Here is a 19,222-nt window from a genome sequence, read left to right as displayed (position 1 = left end):
TCTATTACCTAAAGCAATCTGCAGATTCAGTGCAATCCCAATCAGAATCCCAGTGACATTCTTCACAAAGTAGAACAGAGAATCCTAAAATTCATATGGAAGACAAAATGACCACAAAGAGCTAAAGCAATCCTGAGAAAAAAGAACAAAGCTGGAGACATCACAATCCTTGACTTCAAAATATACTCCAAAACTATAAGAATCAGAACAGCATGGTCCTGGCAGAAAAACACACACACAGATCATGGAACAGAATTGAAAGCCCAAAACTAAAACCATATATCTATGAACAGCTAATCTTCAACAAAGGAGCCAAGAACATCCAATGGAGAAAGGAAGGTCTCTTCAATAAATGGTGTTGGGAAAACTGGACAGCCACATGCAAAAGACTGAAAGTAGACCATTATCTTGCACCATAGACAAAAATTAACTCAGATCAAAGACTTGAATGTAAGATGTGAAACCATAAAACTTCTAGAAGCAAATATAGGCAGTATGCTCTGACATTGATCTCAGCAGCATATTTTTGAATACTATGTCTATTCAGACATGGGAAACAAAAGAAAAAATAAACAAATGGGACTGCATCAGACTAAAGAGCGTCTGCAAGGCAAAGGAAACCATGCACAAATCGAAAAGACAACCCACCAACTGGGAGAAAATATTTGCAAATTATATATCTGACAAGGGGTTAATCTCCAAAATATATAAAGAACTCATACAACTCAACAACAACAAAAAAAACAAACACCCTCATCAAAAAATGGGCAGAGGATGTGAACAGACATTTTTCCAAAGAAGATATACAGATGGCCAACATATACATGAAAAAATATTCAACATCACTAATTATTGGGGAAATGCAAATCAAAACTACAATGAGATATAATCTTACACCTGACAGAATGGCTATAATCGCCAAGGCAAAAGATACCAAATGTTGGAGAGGGTGTGGAGAAAAGGGAACCCTCATACACTGCTGGTGGGAATGCAAACTGGTGTAGTCACTGTGGAAAACAGTATGGAGATTTCTCAAAAAAACAAAAATAGAAATACCATACAATCCAGCTATCACACTACTGGATATTTATCCAAAGCACTTGAAATCAACAATTCAAAGAAATTTATGCACTGGTATGTTCATTGCAGCATTATTCACAATAGCCAAGATGTGGAAGCAACCCAAGTGCCCATCAACTGATGATTGGATAAAGAAGATGTGGTATATATATACAATAGAATACTACTCAGCCATAAAAAAGACAAAATCGTCCCATTTGCAACAACATGGATGGACCTTGAGGGTATTCTGTTAAGTGAAATAAGCCAGACAGAGGGAGTCGAACACCATGTGATCTCATTCATATGTGGAACATAAACAAACACATGGACAAAGAGAATAGATTAGTGGTTGCTAGAGGGGAACGGAGTTGGGGGGCTGGGCAAAAGGGGTAAAGGGACACATTTATATGGTGATGGATAAAAATTAGACATGGTGGTGAGCACGATGCAGTCTGTACAGAAACTGATAAACAATAATGTACACCTGCAATTACACAATGTTATAAACCATTATGACTTCAATAAAATAATTGAAAAAAAGAAAGAGTTGACGAGAACTGGCCGGGGGAGCTGCTTCCTCTCGTGACCGCCCCTCATCAGGGGCTGATCTGTCAGCAGAGACGGGCCTGCCGCGTGCCGCCCGAGTTAGGAGAACCACCGCTCCGGACGTCCCGCCTTAGAGCCTGGTTTCTTAACCTTTTGTAGGTGTCAGGCGCCTCTGGGACTCTGATGAGTGCCCTAGACACGCCCCAGAACAAAGCACTCACACATAGACCCAAGTTGCCCACAGTTTCAAAGGGTTTATGGACCCGCTGAAGCCATTAGTGGACACCAGGTAGGACCCCTGCCTTGACTCTTTGCCCCTCACTCCTCCCCTGGCTCCCACCCCCAGCTGGAGGTGCCCACCTCTCGCTTCTCATCACTGCACCCTCCCAGCTAGTTCTCCACCTCCTGGCCTGGGTGGGCGTGGGGAAGGGCAGGTGCAGGTGTCAAGGAGAGGTTACATTTGAGATGAGTCTTAAGGGCTAACCAGTCCTTACTCAGATGGACAGACATGGGGAAGGCAGGCAGGCAGTCGGCACAGCTTAAATAAAGGCTTGCAGGCATAAAGCACCTGGTAGGTTTGAAGAAGCTGAGAGGGCACCCTGGAAGGTGATGCCAGCCAGACAGATAGGCAGGGCCTGGAGAATTTTCAACCAGGTCCAAGGGTTTGGCCTTTACCCTCTGCATCCCTCACTCGCTCTTTGGGATTCCGCCAGCTGGGAAGGTTGGGCGTGAGCTCCTGCGGCCTCGCCCCACGACAGCCACGGCCTGACCCTCACCCGGCTCTACTCTCTCTGCAGGTGCATTTCTCATCCCGTATTTTATTTTCCTGTTTGGGGGCGGCCTGCCTGTGTTTTTCCTGGAGGTAATCATAGGCCAGTACACCTCTGAAGGGGGCATCACCTGCTGGGAAAAGATCTGTCCCTTGTTCTCTGGTGAGTATGGGACAGAGGTCACCCGGGCCTGGTGTTCATCAATTCAGCCAGTTTTTGTGGAGTACCTACTATTTGCCAGGTACATTGGAGCCGGATGTGAGTCACTTGGCACTGTGCCTGACTGTAGGTAGCAGCCAGTACGTTATACACGTGACACCGCTGCTCACAGTAACTGCTCCACACGTGCCAGCTGTCCCGCCTCTCTGGGTTGTTGGAGGGTCGGTAAGCTGGCAGCTGCTTCGCAGCGCAGTGCAGGAGACGAGCACTCGGGTTCAGGAGCCTTTCTGTCTGGGTTCGAGTCTCACTCCCTCCTCCTGCCAACTCTTGTGATTTTGCAAAAGTCACTTAATCTCTTTGTGCCTCAATTTCCTCATCCATAAAATGGAAATAACATGCTTACTCTGTAGGGTTGCTGTGAAGAGAAAATGGCATAGCCATATAAAAGTGCTTTGTGCACATAGTAAGCCCCGAATTAACGGTAGCTTTATTACTATTATAACATTGTGTCCCATGCCTAGTACCGAGTATACACTCATAAGATAATACTGTTATGATTATAATTGGCAGGCATGGGAGGATGTGTGTCTATTCATTCAGTTATCTATATAAATCTATCCATCCATTAATCCTTTTTTCCATTAAACTAGTTAATAGTTAGACCATCCATCCATCCATTCATACTCATCTACTCATTCATCCATCCATCCATCTACCTAATCTCCCAACCAACCACCATCCCTACATCCATCTAACAAATCGAGTATCCATCCATCAATCCAGCACCCAACCCTTCAGCTATCGGACCATCTAACCATCCATCCAACCAACCATCCATCTCTTCATCCATCCGTCAGCTATTCATTTATCTAACCATCCATTCATTGATCTAGCCCTCCTCCATACATCCTTCGATTCATCCAACTCTCCCATTTATCTAACCATCCATTCTTTCACCTCTCTATCCATCCAATCATCCATTCATCCTGCAAATATTTGCTGCTCACTATTGAAGGGTCCCTTCTGGTCCCAGGCCTAGAGACGCCAGGGCCTTGCAGATGAGTTTGTGGCCATGGTAGGGCTGGCCTCCCTCCTGATGCTCCCCTTGCTTGCTCATCCCTGCAGGCATCGGCTATGCCTCCATCGTGATCGTGTCCCTCCTGAATATATACTACATTGTCATCCTGGCCTGGGCCACATACTACCTGTTCCAGTCCTTCCAGTCGGAGCTGCCCTGGGCGCACTGCAACCACAGCTGGAACACGCCCCAGTGCCTGGAGGACACTTTGCGCAAGAACAAGAGCCTGTGGGACAGCCTCAACACCAGCAACTTCACCTCCCCTGTCACCGAGTTCTGGGAGTAAGGCCGGCCTCACTGAAGGAAGGAGGGGAGGGCATGGGGTGGGTGCAAAGAGGACAGCCAGCTCCCTCATCTCCTCCCCAGGGGAGTGGGAGCAACTATCTTGGGTTCGGTGGAAGGAGGGTACAGATTTGGAGATAAATCCATGCCTTTGGTCTCCGACAGGCCTGGAGTCAAATCCCACTTCTACCATTTTACTGACTGTTGGACCTTCAGCCAGTCACTGCCCCTTTCTGAGCCTCAGTTTCTTTAACTGTCAAACAAGGGGAATGAATCGTCCCTACACCCCTGGGATCTCTGTAGGCACTGTTTCCCAAAGGCAGGTATATGTACTTATGGTGTCTGAAAATGATGTATATTAGGAAAAAGATAGTGAGCACATCAAAGCTGTTATTGCCCAGAGAAGGACGCACACGTGAAGCCAAGGTAGTTACTCAAGTGAAAGGGTGAGTAGACACAGTGAAAATACGTATCAGTTAGCTTTTGCTGTGTAACAACCACCCCAGACTCTAACCAGCGACCATTTATTTGGCTCATGGTTCTGCTGGTGGCAGTTTGGGCTGAGCTTGGCTGGGCAGTTCTTCTGGTCTGTGCTGGGCTCCCTCATGGGTAGCTCAGATGTAGGGCATCAGGGCAGCTCCTCTGGTGGTTGGCTGGCTGGTGGCTGGGGTGCCAGGGGAAACTGGTGCCAATTAGTCCAGCAGGCTAGCCTGGGCTTGTTCATCGTGGCTCAGCATTCCAGAAACAACCAGTGGGAATGCCCCAATTCAGGAGCACTTTTCAAGCCTCTGCTTGTGTCATTTTTGTTAATGTCCCATTGGCCAGAGAAAGCCACCAGACCAACCTAGGTGCAAGAGGTGGGGAAATACGCTCTGTGTCTTTATGAGAAGAGTGGAGAATTTGGGGCATTTTCACAGTGTACCACAGTACAGTCAATAACTACAGGAGTATACACAGAGGACAGACATCAGAAAGGCAGAATATGGAGACCTGAAGGCGGGGAATTCTTAGCTGGCGTACAGGGAAGTCCTTCGAACACAGTGCTTGGGGGCCGACCAAAAATGTATTAGTGCCTCACTTCCCTTCGCTCCGTGAGCTGTCAGACGTGGGGCTCCGCACTTGGGTGCGGCCCCTCAGCCTGGAAAGAACTGAGGGAAGGCCTTGCGTGGGGGCCGAGAGCCAGGGGCGGGGACAGAGTTAAGGAAGGGGGTGGTCCCTCGTCATCACGAGATGATGCCCCCTCTCTTTTGTGTGTGACTTTGCTGTTTCCAGGTGTCCCCCACCTCTCTGAACCTGGCGCAGGAGCAGGCCCGCAGAAGAGGGGGCTGCCCGCTGACTGGCCCCAGCCAGACTTCAGGGCCGGGGCTGGGACACTGTGGGCGAGCAAGGCTCAGTCGGCCCTCACTGGTGTGGTGCATGTCTCCATCATGACATGCGGGCCTTCCGTGTGTGCTCACGGGTCCCTAGGGCTTGTGGACGTGTTTTCCACTTGCAGACAAAGAGGCGTTACAAGCACGTTCATCCTCCTCAGCTTCCCCCTCTGGAGAGCTGAGTTTACAGAGAAAGAAATGCAAGCGCTTCATTCTTTGCTTGAATGGAGCCCGAGGCCACAGCCCTGCTCATCCTCTGCTGTTCCTGGCACAGCCTCGCCGCCCGGGGCCCACCCCACCCGGGACACTGGCACTCAGCCGGCCACATGGGTGCCGGCCGGGGCCTCATTGCCTCGGGCATGGCCTGGCTGCCTGGATTCGAACCCTCGCTCTGCCACTTCTAGCTCAGGCAGGTGCCTTTCCCTCTCTGGGCCTCACTGTCCTCACCTGGACTTCAGGGCACTGTCCTCAGGGTTGTAGAGCCGCCTAAACTGAATGAGATCGTGAATGGCCAGCCCTGAGAACCTGTTTATTTGATGTCCTCATAGTGGGTACAACTGCTCCCCTCGGGCATTTGGAACTCAAGTGACACGACCTCCAGAGAGACTGAGAATGGCCCCTTCTCAAATGCCCGTGTGGCCCCCCTGTTGCACAGGGGCTGTCCTCCGCTCCGCTCCCTGCTCTCGGAGGCCCGAGGGCTCCTGAGGAGGAGTTCACAGGAGTGATGAGGTCCTCAGGGTGTCAGTCCTCACCCGTGCCCTCTCCCCTGCCCGTCCCCCAGACTGGGCTCTCCTGGGGGGTCCTGGGTGCCCCCCTTCCGGAACCCCTATTCTGAGTGCCCCAGCTCCCTTTCCTGGCCCAGAAGACATTAACAGTGTTTGTCTTCAGAAATGTCCTGCCCTGCAGGCACCTGCCCAGGCCCCACACGATGCAGGTGGACTTGCTCAGTCCATGGAGTATGAGCCGCTGGCCTGATGCTCACCTCCCGCTCCAGCCTTCACACCGCCTCCCCCAGCTTCTAGCAGAGCTTTGTGAGTCCATCCAAACACCCACAAAGAACTTGCCTCCTTTCTAGAGCCCTGGGGAGGAACAGGGATCACAGAGGGGGAGCTTTGAAAGTAGGCTTAGGTGAAAGGAACAGGCCTGTCAGCTGTGTGAGCAGAGCAAATAAATTTTATTTTACTTCTAGTGAAGGCTTTGATTTCAACTCACCAAGAAGCCAACCCACTTTGGTTCACTAATACTTGTATTATACCCAGGTTACAGATAAGACAGCTGAGGCCCAGAGAGGTTAAGCAGCATGCCCAAGGTCACACAGCAAGTGAAACAGCAAGCTAGGCTCCAGACCCCCTGCCTTGGAGGAGATTCTTGAATCCAACAGCGGCAGGTGTTGCCACAGGCCCCCCTGAATCCCTGTCATCCCCCGCAGGTTGTCTACTTCACGGCCACTTTCCCATTCGTGATGCTCCTGGTGCTGCTGATCCGGGGACTGACGTTGCCCGGCGCAGGCGCAGGCATCAAGTTCTACCTGTACCCCGACATCAGCCGCCTTGAGGACCCACAGGTACCGCGGGGCCGCCCGTCCTCCCTCCCATCCGGCGGGCAGGGCAGGGTGTGGGGGCAGCTAAGCGGGCAGCACAGTTTCTGTGGCTCCTCCGTGTGCAGATCTAGCTGGGCCATCAGCCCCTGCTCCTTTTCTGCTGGGCTGTGGCTGGTCGTTCGCTGCGCTCGGGGGCCTTTCCAGCTGTGTGTGGCCCTTTTCATGTCGAGCACTCCTGAGACGGGCCAGTTATAGTCTCGTTTAGGCGCTGAGCCAGGTAAGCGAAGTCTTCAAGAGCTAGTCTCCTCCTCCGACCCCGCCTCTGCCCTCAGCGGCCGGCAGGGCTGACTGAGGGAGGGGAAGAGTCGGCTGGGAGAGCTGCTGGCTTCTGGCCGAGGAAGGAATTCAGAGGTGGTGGCCTCTTGGAAGGTTGACGGGCAGATTCTGAGTGTCCACCTCCTGGCCCCCAGCCACGTGACTGCAGGGGTTTGGACAAAACCCTGGGAGATTCACTGGTCCGTTTAAGGACCTTTGGTCCCCAGCCTCCAGTTGCCTCCAGGGGCCTGTGCTGCTTCAGGCTTCCTTCCGCACTGTCCTTGGATGTGCGGGGGCTTGGCCAGCATCAAGGGACAGCTGGGAAGGCAGCTCTGTGGCCATCAGGACCTGCCCGATGAAGGTTCTGGAGAGAGGCTTTACCCCCGTAATCAGTGAGGGAATTATTCCCCATTCCAACTCAGGGGCCCCAGGACAATATCACAGTAGTGGTAGCAGCCTTGACTTACAGGTCACCGTGTGTCTGGCACTGGGCTAAATCTTTACTCTTTGAACCCACAAAATAGCACTGGAAAGGCACCTTGGATTCCAGCACAGACGCTCCAAGTGCATTCGAGAGTCTGCACACTTTGAGGTGCAGTCCTGCGTGGCCAGGTGGCAGGACCCACGCCGCCTCCTCCAGGAAGCCGGCTCTAACAGCCCCTTCTCTCTCTCCTTGCCCCCCACACCCCCGTAGGTATGGATCGATGCTGGGACCCAAATATTCTTCTCCTATGCCATCTGCTTGGGGGCCATGACCTCGCTGGGGAGCTACAACAAGTACAAGTACAACTCGTACAGGCAAGTGTCGCGCCGGCGGGCCTGGTGGAGCTTGGAAATGCTGATGACGTTTAAAGAGAAGTAGGGAGCGTGTCTTCCTCGCGTTGTGAATTAACTTGCTCCCTGACGTGTGTGACTTAGGGACTGTATGCTGCTGGGATGCCTCAACAGTGGTACCAGTTTTGTGTCTGGCTTCGCAATTTTTTCCATCCTGGGCTTCATGGCACAAGAGCAAGGGGTGGACATTGCTGATGTGGCTGAGTCAGGTATGGTGGTATTGGTGGCAGTGGTGGTGGGCACTGCCACCTAGTGTGTAAGCCGAGTACTGCAGGCATGAAGCCAGACCCCAGGGGGCTTTGGGGGGGGGGGGGGCGAGCCTGGTTTCTGAAATGGACCCCCCCCACCAAGATGTCCCCCAAGTACCAGAGAGTACAAAAGCTAAATTTTAAGTACTTTCATTGCAATTTGGCCCAAGGGGCAGCAGGAACGTGGGGGCTGGTTAAGTTGGGGAATATTTAGCTACTTTCCTGTGGTCTTCCCCCCTCCCCCTCCTTCCCCAGCAAACTCCTGGTTTCAGCAACAGAAGCCACTTTCCTAACTGAGGCCAAAGTCGGCCACCAATTGTTTACATTGATCTGTTCTTTAAACAGTTAGGAACGAGCCCCTCCTGTGGGCCGGGCACTGGGCTGAATGAGTGAAATGGGAGCAGTCATTTTCTGTGCAAATCCGAAATCTGGAAATAGCATGTTAATTTGCAGAAACTGCAGGCAGTCTGTTATCTGCAAGGTGCCTTGGAACGGCCTGGGGAGTGTCGTGTTTTGTGAGAGAGGATGCCAGGCCAGGGCGGCTTCATGCTCATCTGCCTGCAGGTGCAGGACGAGGTATGACATTCGGGGACAACAAACATGGGCCCCCGGTGCCGCTGTCAGCAGGTGCCTGGGGAATGGGACCCGTCCGTTCCTGAATCACGAGGTCCACGGTTGCCTAGAGGGAGTCCTACTCCCTCAGGATGTTGTCAGAGCAGTGGACAGACAGGGCGATGGCAGGGCCCCTGCCGCAGGCCTGGGCGGGTCAGAGCCGGCCCCGAGGGTGAGGAGGAGGAGGCTGTGCTGAAGACACATGGGCTCCCTATGACCTCACGGTGGGCTCTGCTTTGTCCCCCGTAGAAAGCAAGGAGATGGCCACCAAGGAGAAGCTGCAGTGTCTGAAAGACTTCCACAAGGACATCCTGAAGCCATCGCCAGAGAAGAGCCCGGGCACGCGGCCTGAGGCCGAGGCCGAGGCCGAGGGGAAGCCCCCGCAGAGGGAGAAGTGGTCCAGCAAGATGGACTTTGTGCTGTCTGTGGCCGGCGGCTTCATCAGCTTGGGCAACGTCTGGCGTTTCCCATACCTCTGCTACAAAAACGGTGGAGGTGAGCCCACGCTAGGCAGAGAGTGGCACTGGAGGAGAAATTGGGGCCAGAGCGTGGGTGGCCCCTACCTGCTTTACACACCGCCCACGCTCCCCCCACCCTGCCCGATCTCCTGATTTCTCACGGCCTCTCCGCGGCTTCCTGGAGGCAGGCGAAGGTCCTGGGCTGAGGCTCCTCTTAGGACCAGAAGAGAGTAGAGGGTCCTGGCTCCAGGGACCACCACAGACCAGGGTCAGGCAGAGCCAGCGTCCCCACCGTGGCGTTGCCCTTGCCCTTGTTGGACACGAGGGTCAGTGTCCTGGTTCCCCAGCCACAGAACCCCAGCCCTGGGGGTCAGGGCTGCCTCAGCCTTGTCCATTCAGGTGAGGAGACCAGCGACTTGAGAGCAAGGGCCTTGCTCGGGCTGGTCAGGGTCAGAGCTGGGGTCTCCTAGACAAGGAGTCCCCACATGCTGGCAGGCCCCTCAGACGTGATCGTCTCTCCCCTCCGGCCTCCCCACTCTACCCTGGACATATGTGACGACCTCTGGCCCTTCTGTCTGGACTCCTCTGACCTTTCAGACCCCTGGGCCTGCCTTCCTCCTCGCTTCCCATCCTCACACCCGCTGCAGGACGAGCTCAGCAAGTCCACGCCTCGGCCCCACGCCTCTCTCCACTGCCCCCGGTCCCAGATCGGACCTTGGACATAGTTTTCCTTCCCTGAGAGCCCCAGAAGACCACCTGCTTGGCAGTTGGCAGTTAGCATGAGGAGGGGACAGTTCACGCCTCCTTTGCAGCTTTTCCCGGTTCTGAAGGATGGGGAGCCGCAGGAGTGTGGAGGGAGCCTGGGCGGGGAGATGCGTATCAGTATATGAAACAGACTTTCCTGAGTGGACAGCGAGGTGTCTTTGTACGTGTGTGTCGTCGACCTAAGTTGCTTCTTCCCTCCCGTCCTGTCCAAGCCCTTGTCCTTGATTCCCCACGTGATGTCTGAAGAGCCCACACGATTATTTCTCGCATAAGCTTTTAACAAGCACCGTATTGAGCGAAGTAATTATCTTTGAACAAGGTAATTACTTAGCCGCAGGAGAGTGGGGTGGCGCTCATCCTCTGCTGGGAGAGGCAGGCGGGGGTGCTGGCGGCCGCCGTGTTCCACGTGGACTTCTCCCTCTGATGCCCTGTGCGCTTGTAGAGAAGGACGCTCGGGCCCTCTCCCGGGGTCTGGCTGGAGAAGGCAAAACTGAAGTACAGAAATGGGTGCGTTGAGAACCTCCTCGAGGGTGGGGCTGCGGGTGGAGGTGGGGGCCCGGTTCACATCTGTCTCGCAGTCGGCTGGACCTGATCCCTCGCGCGGTGACGTTGACCAGTCAGGGCCAGAGCTGACGTGGGGGCACCAGGGGCCCCAGTCGAGGTGGAAAGGCTGCAACCTGGACTCTGGGGTGGGTACGAGCACCCCCCACCACTTCTCGTGGGGTTTTCTAGCATCGCCGCCCGAGGACACTCGGTCACCGTCGGGTTTTCCTCAGGCCGAGTGGACGCTGGGCTGTTCCAGGACTTGCCTCGCCCGCCACATTTGTGGTTAACGCTGTACGATGTACTTTCTGGCTCCACTTTATTTCCAAGTTGTTTTTTTAATTCTTAAACCGCTCATTTTGTTTCTGATATCTGTTTTAAATATCCTGGCCTCCAGCCCTTTCTGTTTCACATTTCTTGACCTCTTTTGTTTCAGTCGTGGATTTTACTGTATGTTCTCAGCCCAGGCCCCTTAGGCGTCGTTGTTTTTGCTGCTCCTGCCGCCTCCTGGACCCACCGGTCTCGGTCACAGCTCAGTTCTCCCCGGCGTCTTCTCTCAGGCCGGCTGCAGACAGGAGGGGACGTTTCTCTGAGGCCCTGGAATGTTTCCAGTCAGAAAGGTGCCCCCTGAGCTGATGGGCTCCTGTCTCCCCAACCTGCCTCCAGATCCCGGCAGAGGCCCCTCTGAGGGAGCCAGAAGCCCTTTTCTGGGGAAAAGGCATCTGCATCTGGGAACCTGAACACGAGAAGGCTCCTTGGGAGCCGTTTCCCGTTACCTGCCCCTCAGTTCTCAGGCGGGGAAACTGAGGCCCGGTGAGGGCATGTGGTGCTGTGCGTAGGAGGTGGAGGAATGAGGGCTGGAAGGGAGGCCCGGGTCTCCCGGGCCTGGGGTCTCGCACACGCACGCCTCGACGCTGTTCAGGGGTCTCAGATGCGCCCCTGCAGACGCGCCCCTGCGGGGCCGGCTTCTGTGTTCTCTTGTCTCCCACTCCTGCAGCGTTTAGGTAGAAACCTTGTGGTTGCAAACGGGCTTCAGTCCTCAGATAACCACAGCCTTCCCCCTTGGCTTCCTTCTAGCAAACATTGGCATCAGTGGCTCTGGTTTTGGGGGAGACCCTCCCTTTCCAAGCCGGCAGACTGAGTCCACGCTCAGTCCCGTCTTCTACCCGGATACCCAGTGTCCGGCCGGATTCTGGTGTGTGAGGGGGCCACTTGGGCTGAGTGTAGGAGACAGATGCGAACACGGGCCCCGCCTGAGCCCCAGTGCGCCCCACCCAAATGTGAGAGGGGCTGGTGTCTTCCCCCAGGCAAGAATTCAGACCTGGCTCCTCCTCCCTGCTTTTTGGGTTTGGGAGACCTGCCTCAGACCCGAGTGTCTTGTGTGAGCTCCGTGCTCACCCGGGCGGCTCGGTCGCTGATGTGTCTCCCTTCTGCCCCTCCCCCTTCCTCTTCCCTTCAGGTCCTGGCCTGGCCTTCATCGCCTACCCTAAAGCTGTGACCATGATGCCGCTGCCCACGTTTTGGTCCATTCTCTTCTTTATCAATCATGCTGCTCCTGCTTGGGCTGGACAGCCAGGTATGTAGAGGTGGAGGGACGGCCCTAGAGTGAGACTGCCCGCGGTGAGCCCGGTTCTGGAAAAGCCCCTCCTCTGCGCTGCGTGAGGTGGTCAGGCGGTCAGGCCCCTTCCCACCCGCACATTAGACTTGCAGCAACTGCAGCCAGCAGTGTCTCTGCTCAGGGCACCAGGTGACCGCTGCCTGGCCCATCATGGCTAGTCCTCAGTGTCCTGTGCTTCCTGGAGCCCGTGCACAGGGGAGCCCGCCCCTTGCTGTGAGACCATGACCAGAACAGCTAAGCACTCACAGCCTCGCTCAGACCTGCCCTGGCCTCTGGCTGTCCTGGCTTCTGCTGATCACGTACATACCCCTGACCTATAACAAAGTCTGCTTGGGCCCTCGGGCTGGGCTGGAGCCTGGCCCTGTCCTCCATGTTGTGTGTCCCCTTGGTCGTGGTCATCCGCCCCTGCCAGACGAAAGGGCCATTCCTTGTGGTGAGCATGCAGGACCCTGAGGCTAGACTATGTGGGGAGGACGAGAGGCTGAAAGCCAGGTGGATGTTGGTTTGCTGTGTGACCTTGGGTACGTTGCTTGCCCTCTCTTGAGTCCAAGACCTCTCACCTGCCCCACAGAGTGGGTGAGATTGTGGGCAGGAGAGTGCATCATGGGAAACAGGAACAGAGAACAGTTCACATGGGAGAAGGCTCTGTGGGGACGTTCAGACAGGGCTGTGGGCACGAGGAAGGATTTGCCAAGCAGAGGATGCGAGATGGAGGGTGTGGGGCACGAGGCATTCGTAGACAAGGAGCTGTGACAGCGCTTGGGCAGCAGTGACATGTTCTGGGGCGTGGGCGATGAGGCTGGAGAGGTGACGGTGGCTTTGGGTGCCAAGCTAAGATCTAGCGCTTTATCCTGGGAGCAGTGGGGTCCATGTTTCTGAGGTGGTGAGACAGGAGACAAGGAGCCGGGAGGAAGCCTGAGCTCCACCCAGAAGCCCTCTGCCACCCCCGGCCACGTCTCAGATAAGCCCAGCCCACACTGGGGACCCCTCCCCAATCTGTGGCCACACCTGCCGCCCGACCCTCAGATGACACCCCTGCACAAGGCGGAGCCTGCAGCTTCCAGGCCTCTGTGCCTGCCCAGCCCCGCCCCCGGCCCCTGCCCACCGCTCAGCTCTTGGAAATTCCTCCAGCAATCCTGGAGATGCCAGGCTCTTTCCAAGAAAGGCTTTTCTTAGCTTCTCTCTTAACCTTGAGCTTGGGCTGGCTCCAAGGCTGCACTGTTTTGTTCTGGGCTGTTTTATTGTTATTCTTAAAAATCTGGAGCCAGGATGTCCTGGGGCCCTGGCTCCCCCTGGGTTGGGCCGGTTTCCTGCTGGGCAGGGGAATGGCCTGGAGGTGGTGCTGGTTGGGGAGAGAGGAGGCTGGGCACAAAGGGAGCAAGCCGAGGACAGAAGCAGGGGTGTGTGAGGGAGGACGACATGATGCCAGGGTCAGTCTGAGCTGCGACGGCCCTTGGGGGGTTCCTGCAGCATTAGATCATTGTGTTTTCTCAGGGGACACAGGCAAGGACCCCAGTGTTCAGGCAGAAGGCTGATCGGCCCTATCATTTCTTAAAATACTGGAATACTGGGCCTGGCGACAGATGAGTAATAGCTGCTGCCCTGAGCCCTCCAGGTGGCCCTCAAATGCCCCATGCCAACCCAGCCCCTCCCCGGGAATTTCCAGAATGCCCCTGCCACCCAGAAACTGAAGGTCAACTGGGTCTTGGATGTCTGTTCTGGTTGGTCAGTACCACAGCAATTACATATTTCAGCCACGAGGAGGAGCACGTCCAACAGGTCACTAACGTGTCCCTTCAAAACTCAATTTAAAAATATCGTAGAACCAAAGCCGCCTCCTCTGCAGGCGATTGAGCCCCATCCATCTGTCTGTGCCCTGGGCCCCTCGACCCCCCACCTGCACAGGGTGCCGAGGTGTCCTCCCAGCCCCGAACTTCTCTCTGCGCCCGACCGGCCAACCCCGAGCTCTGTCCTGGGCGGATTCCAGCTGCGTCTGCGCCCCCCCTTATGCACAGAGCCCCGGGTGTTGCCCGGGGGAGCGCGCCCCTTGTCTCACCTTCCGGGCGCACACCTGCTGTCCAGAGGCACCGAGAGGCAAAGCGATGCAAGGGGAGCAGAGCCTGCCCTCCGCTGGTGTTCCACCCCTCGCCCTTTACCTGGGCCTCCAGTCTCCTCCTCCAGGGACCAGAGGGGCAGCCCAGATGAGGGGGGCCCCCGGGCAGGGCTGGGAGTGAACTGGAGAAGGCCATGGAAATCCACAGCAGGCCGCGCTCATCAGCTCTGGCCCGTTGTCACCAAGAGAGGATGTGGGTCTGGGGTCGCCGGGTCTTGCAGTGTTTTAGGGGCAGATGGAAATCTGGATTTTCAAATGAAATATTGTAGCTTTTAATAGCAGCTTTTAAGCACTTGTTGTATACCTACGTTGAACGTCACTGCCTGGAGAGTTTGTGGTTTCCAACTGCTTCCTCTTTACGTCTCTGGCCAGGAGGTGGGCTGGGCGGCCAGAGCCCTGAGTTGGAGTCCCGGTCCTGCTCTGGCTGGCTGGGTGGCCAGGGGGACCTTTCCCTCCCAGACTCCACGATCAGGCCGCCAGCGGGGAGGACGAAACTCGCCCTGCCCGGGGATCCTGTGCGAATTCTCGGGCGGCGCCGCCTCTGGCCCCTCTGGGGGAGGCCCAGCTCCGACACAAGCAGTGGTCTCCCAGCCCTCGCAGGGAGAGCTGCACGCCCGCAGGGAGATGGGGAGACCCATCTGCAGGGAGGCAGGGATGCAGCTTGTGGGAGGCCAAGGGGGTTGGAGTTTCTCCTTGAGGAAGGTGGGAGCCATGGTAGGCTCCAGACAGTTATATGACCTCGGGCATACAAATTGCAGAAACTTGGCCGCTTTGCAAGTCAGAGAAGTTGGGGGATGGGACTCACAAGGAGGCATATTCCAGCTCCAAGGGAGAAAGAAGTCAGAGCCTGAGGTCTGAGTCACCCTGCCTCTGAGGTGTGGAAGCAGGGCTTGGCCAAGGAACTACCACAGGAATCTTGCCCTGATTCAGGGCCTGGAGGGAGCTTAAGAGTTGAAATGGGAGGTTCAGAGACGGTAGTAGTTTGCAAAAGGCCAAACAGCACACTGGCAGGACCCAGAGTGGGTGGATGGCTGTGGTCAGGAGGGAAACCAGGTCCCCTGACTCTCCTCCGCTTCTGTCCCCTTCCTTTTCCAGAGACTCAAGTACCTGCTGACCCCCAGGGAACCCAACCGCTGGGCCGTGGAGCGCGAGGGGGCCACGCCCTACAACTCCCGCAGGGCCGTGAACGGGGCTCTCATGAAACCCTCGCACATCCTGGTGGAGACCATGATGTGAGCTCGTGGCCGCGTCGGGCCACTTTCCTGCTGTTTACTAACATTAGATGCCCGTAGGACGAGGTTTACAGAGCTTCAGATTGCACTAGGAGTTTTTCTAATTGTCACAGAAAATGTGTGTGTGTGTGGTGCTGTGCGTATGTGTATTTTGTTTTGATTTGGGGATATTTTGTACAAAAAAACCCACAGGCAGATGTCGGGGGTGAGGCAGAGCCTTCATACTGAATTAGATGTATTTTATGGGAACTTGGTAAATTTTTCTTTGTATTTTTTTTATATACAACTGTATATACACTTAGAGATTGTCATACACTTTTACCACTTGAATTGATCCTGCCAGCAATAGATCTCATTGTTTTTTTTTGTTTGTTTGAGGAAGATTGGCCCTGAGCTAACATCTGCTGCCAATCCTCCTCTTTTTGCTGAGGAAGACGGGCCCTGAGCTAACATCCATGCCCATCTTCCTCTACTTTATACGTGGGACGCCTGCCACAGCATGGCGTGCCAAGCAGTGCCATGTCTGCACCCGGGATCTGAACCAATAAACCCCGGGCCACCGAAGTGGAACGTGCGAACTTAACCACTGTGCCACCGGGCCGGCCCCTAGATCTCATTTTTAAAAGCAATTCTTCAGTGCTTGTGTAGCTGGCAGAAAGTTCTGCCCCCAAAAAGTGCAGGGCGGACTTTTCCTGGGCCAACAGGCCCATTTTAAAAGTGCGTAGCACCTTCCAAACGTGGTTCGAGTGGAAGCAAACAGCACCCACCAGCTGGCCAGACCCGGAGGGGCTGGAGAAAGGAGGCCGTGGGGAGACGCCTCGTCACTCTTGTCTTCGCCAAGAAGAGAGACGCCAAGCTATTGAACCAGCCCCTCAAACACAAGGACCGACTCAAAGCTGACAGATGAGGCCCCACAGCAACAGCCTGATTCTAAGAGCCGCAGAAGCCGCTGAACCAGGAGCAAAACCCCACCTTGTGTTTTGAGGTGGACGGTGGAGGTTGGACAGTCAGCAGGACTGTCGGACGGACCGTCAGAGCCACTCATGCAGAGGAGCAGCGAGAGCTCCGAGAGGCTGGGGCGGGCGGGGCCGAGGTGGGAGCCCTCAGGCTGACCGCCCGGCCGCAGTCCTTCCTGGGCGGCCCCCATGGAGACCTGAGCCGTCCGGCAGGAGCTGGCGGTCCCAGGGCTCCGAGCCTCGCGCAGATGGTCTGTTGCATCTTAGTGGGGTCCTGGCAGGTTCAGGCCATTCCCCAGCTGACGTCTCTGGAGGCTGCCTGTCGGAAGGAACCATGGCGTATTTGTGAGGGACGGGAGGGGAGCGAGTGGACTGGAGGATGCAGGCCAGGCGCACGGAGGGCCCGGGTCGGGAGGCGCCTTTTCTTTCCTCATCTCTCCACTCAGCTCTGTCCTCATCTCCCAGAGGCGGGGAAACTGCTGATGAGCTCTTGAAGATCCTGGCCCAGGGCCGCCCTAGCGCCCAGCAGGGAGTGCCAGGAGCGGCTCTGGAGGGTCACTGAATCTTTGATTCCGATGACGTGCTCCTGTCGCTCTCCTCGCAGTTCAGGCACAAGCGCAGCCCTTGGTGGGGCCCTGGGAGAGAAGAGAGCTCTGCCTTTCACAGCCCTGCAGAGCTGGTGTCAGTTGTGCACTACGTGGGAGCCTGCAAGAGGCGGCGAGGGGGCATTTTCTAGAAGGTTGGGGTTTTCAGGGGGCTGGCAGCCCAGACCTGGCTTGACCAAGAGCCTCACGTACAGCAGCGTTCCTCTGAACCAGGAGAGAAGGTGCCCCCCTTTAAAATCCCCAGTACGGACACGCCCCGACCCCAGCTCCATTGGGACCACAACTGTGTCATTTAGTCAGTCACTTCCAAATGTCTCAACTAAACCGAAACATTGTCACACACAAACGGCACTGCCCGCCTCGCGGGGTGTGCGGAGTGAAGCCCCGCTCAGGTTTTCAGACCAGGGGCTCTCTGGATCCTGGGACCCCCTCCCAAAATTCGGGAGGGGGAGGAGCCTTTAATGTCCCCCTCTCAAGGGACAGAGGCAATTCTGAACCTCTTGCTTTGGCGAGCATTCACATTTCACTGTTTCCAAGGCACATCCTCTGCCGAACGGCACCCAGCCCTGGTCCAAACAATTCAGTCCTGATGTGTCCTGTCCTCGTGTATCTGTGGTGCTGCTGTGTCTGATTTGATTTTATTGGGTTTTTCCTGAGTAGCAATGTGGCCTGTTTTCCTTTGTCTTACGGAACCTCAGTGAACTAACCGCTCTCAGGGGTTGGGGACGGGTGGCCTATGGAGGCGAGGGGCGTCTGTGGCTGCCTGGGCATCTGTGGTCGTTTCAGGCTCCACCATCTCCCCTCCTGGGGCTTGGACCCGGGTGAGAGGCTACAGTATTGCGGGTTGGTGGGCAAATGGCAACATTCTGGAAATGGCCCGGGGAAGGCCTCCTCTTATGAGAGTCCCAGACCAATTCTAGACCAAAGACACATGCAGACCAGGTCCCCAGGCCTCGCCTGGAAGGAAGGTCAGCCCATTCACCCAAGCCCGTTCCTCGGCAAGCTCCCGGGGCACCTGTCTCCCTGGCGGCCTCTGGTCGAGTCCCCCAGCTCTGTGTCCGCAGAACTCGGCCCTGCGAGCACAGTGTGCGAGGCCACGCGGCTTCTCCGTGTCCGCACGCAGAGCTCCCGACTCTGGTTCTCCTGTCTCTGGAGAACGGGCCGTCCTCCGCCCGCTCCCCGCCTGGGATGGGTCAGAAATCCGGAGGCCGACACACAGCCCAGTCAGCCGGATCTGGAAGGGGTGTGAGGGAGATGTTTGAAGAATTTTTTAGGATGAGGAAATGGCTAAGGGCCCCGGGATAAATCTCCCCCAGGGAGATGCTTCGCTGAGCTGGGCGTGGACCGAGTTAATCCCTGCAGTGGACAGGACTCCAGGGCCCCCCAGCCAACACCCTCATTGTAAAATGGGGAAACTGAGGCCTGGAGCAGGGAAGAGACTTTGGCACAGCGAGCTGGGAACGGAACCAGCCCCTCTCGGGTCACTTCCAGCTGCAGGGGCTCTGAGACCTCTGTGGCGAGTGGCGAGTGCAGCTCCCTAGGTCTCTCCCTGAAGACCGAAGGCAAGCCTTGATGAAACAGGAAACACTCCATCCCCCGCAGTCAGGGACAAGGTGAGCAGCACCCACCTCGGACCATCCTCAGGGGCCAGCTGGACCCCAGGCTGTGGTTCCGTGGGGCGGGTAGCTGGCCTTTGGTCGGAGGGGCAGCGCCCATTCACCGTGGCCCTGCACCCAGCAGCCCTCTGTGATCTGGGCATTGAGAGCCCTACCGCACAGGAGGAAACTGAGGCCCAGAGAAGCTGGCTGGTGTGCAAGAGGCAGAACGCCTTAGGCAGGATTAGCCAGAGGCCATGTGGGAAATTCCCAGGAGCAGGAGGTGGCCTTGGATGAGTTCTGGGCTCTTTGCAGCTCCCTCTCTGTACCTCTGGTCCCCTGTTCTCGCCCCAGATCCCCAGCACACCCCCAGAGATGGTGGTGAAGCACAAGACGAGAGCAGACCCGTCCCCCCACCCCGGCCTAGCACAGGGCGTCCTGTGTCACCCAGGTGCCACGCACAGTGGTCAGGGCCCAGGCAGCATCACGGGAAGTGCTGGAGGGCAGAGGCGCCTCCCTTA

The 19,222-nt window shown here is 56.0% G+C and overlaps 1 long non-coding RNA gene and 1 pseudogene across 1 annotated transcript; both read left to right on the top strand.

Annotated features, from left to right (window-relative positions):
• Positions 1-2,389: 2,389 nt before the first annotated feature.
• LOC139076068 (sodium- and chloride-dependent taurine transporter-like) lies at positions 2,390-12,205 on the top strand (annotated as a pseudogene).
• A 321-nt stretch (positions 12,206-12,526) lies between these two features.
• Positions 12,527-15,621, top strand: LOC139075893 (uncharacterized). The gene is made up of 2 exons (XR_011526800.1): positions 12,527-12,633; positions 15,409-15,621. It is a non-coding gene; the product is annotated as an uncharacterized lncRNA (long non-coding RNA).
• The last annotated feature ends 3,601 nt before the right edge of the window (positions 15,622-19,222 follow it).

Source organism: Equus przewalskii, chromosome 15 (genome assembly GCF_037783145.1).
Source record: "Equus przewalskii isolate Varuska chromosome 15, EquPr2, whole genome shotgun sequence".
Lineage (NCBI taxonomy): Eukaryota > Metazoa > Chordata > Mammalia > Perissodactyla > Equidae > Equus > Equus przewalskii.
Note: the sequence above shows the minus strand (reverse complement) of the source record. Positions and strands in the feature narration are given on the sequence as shown.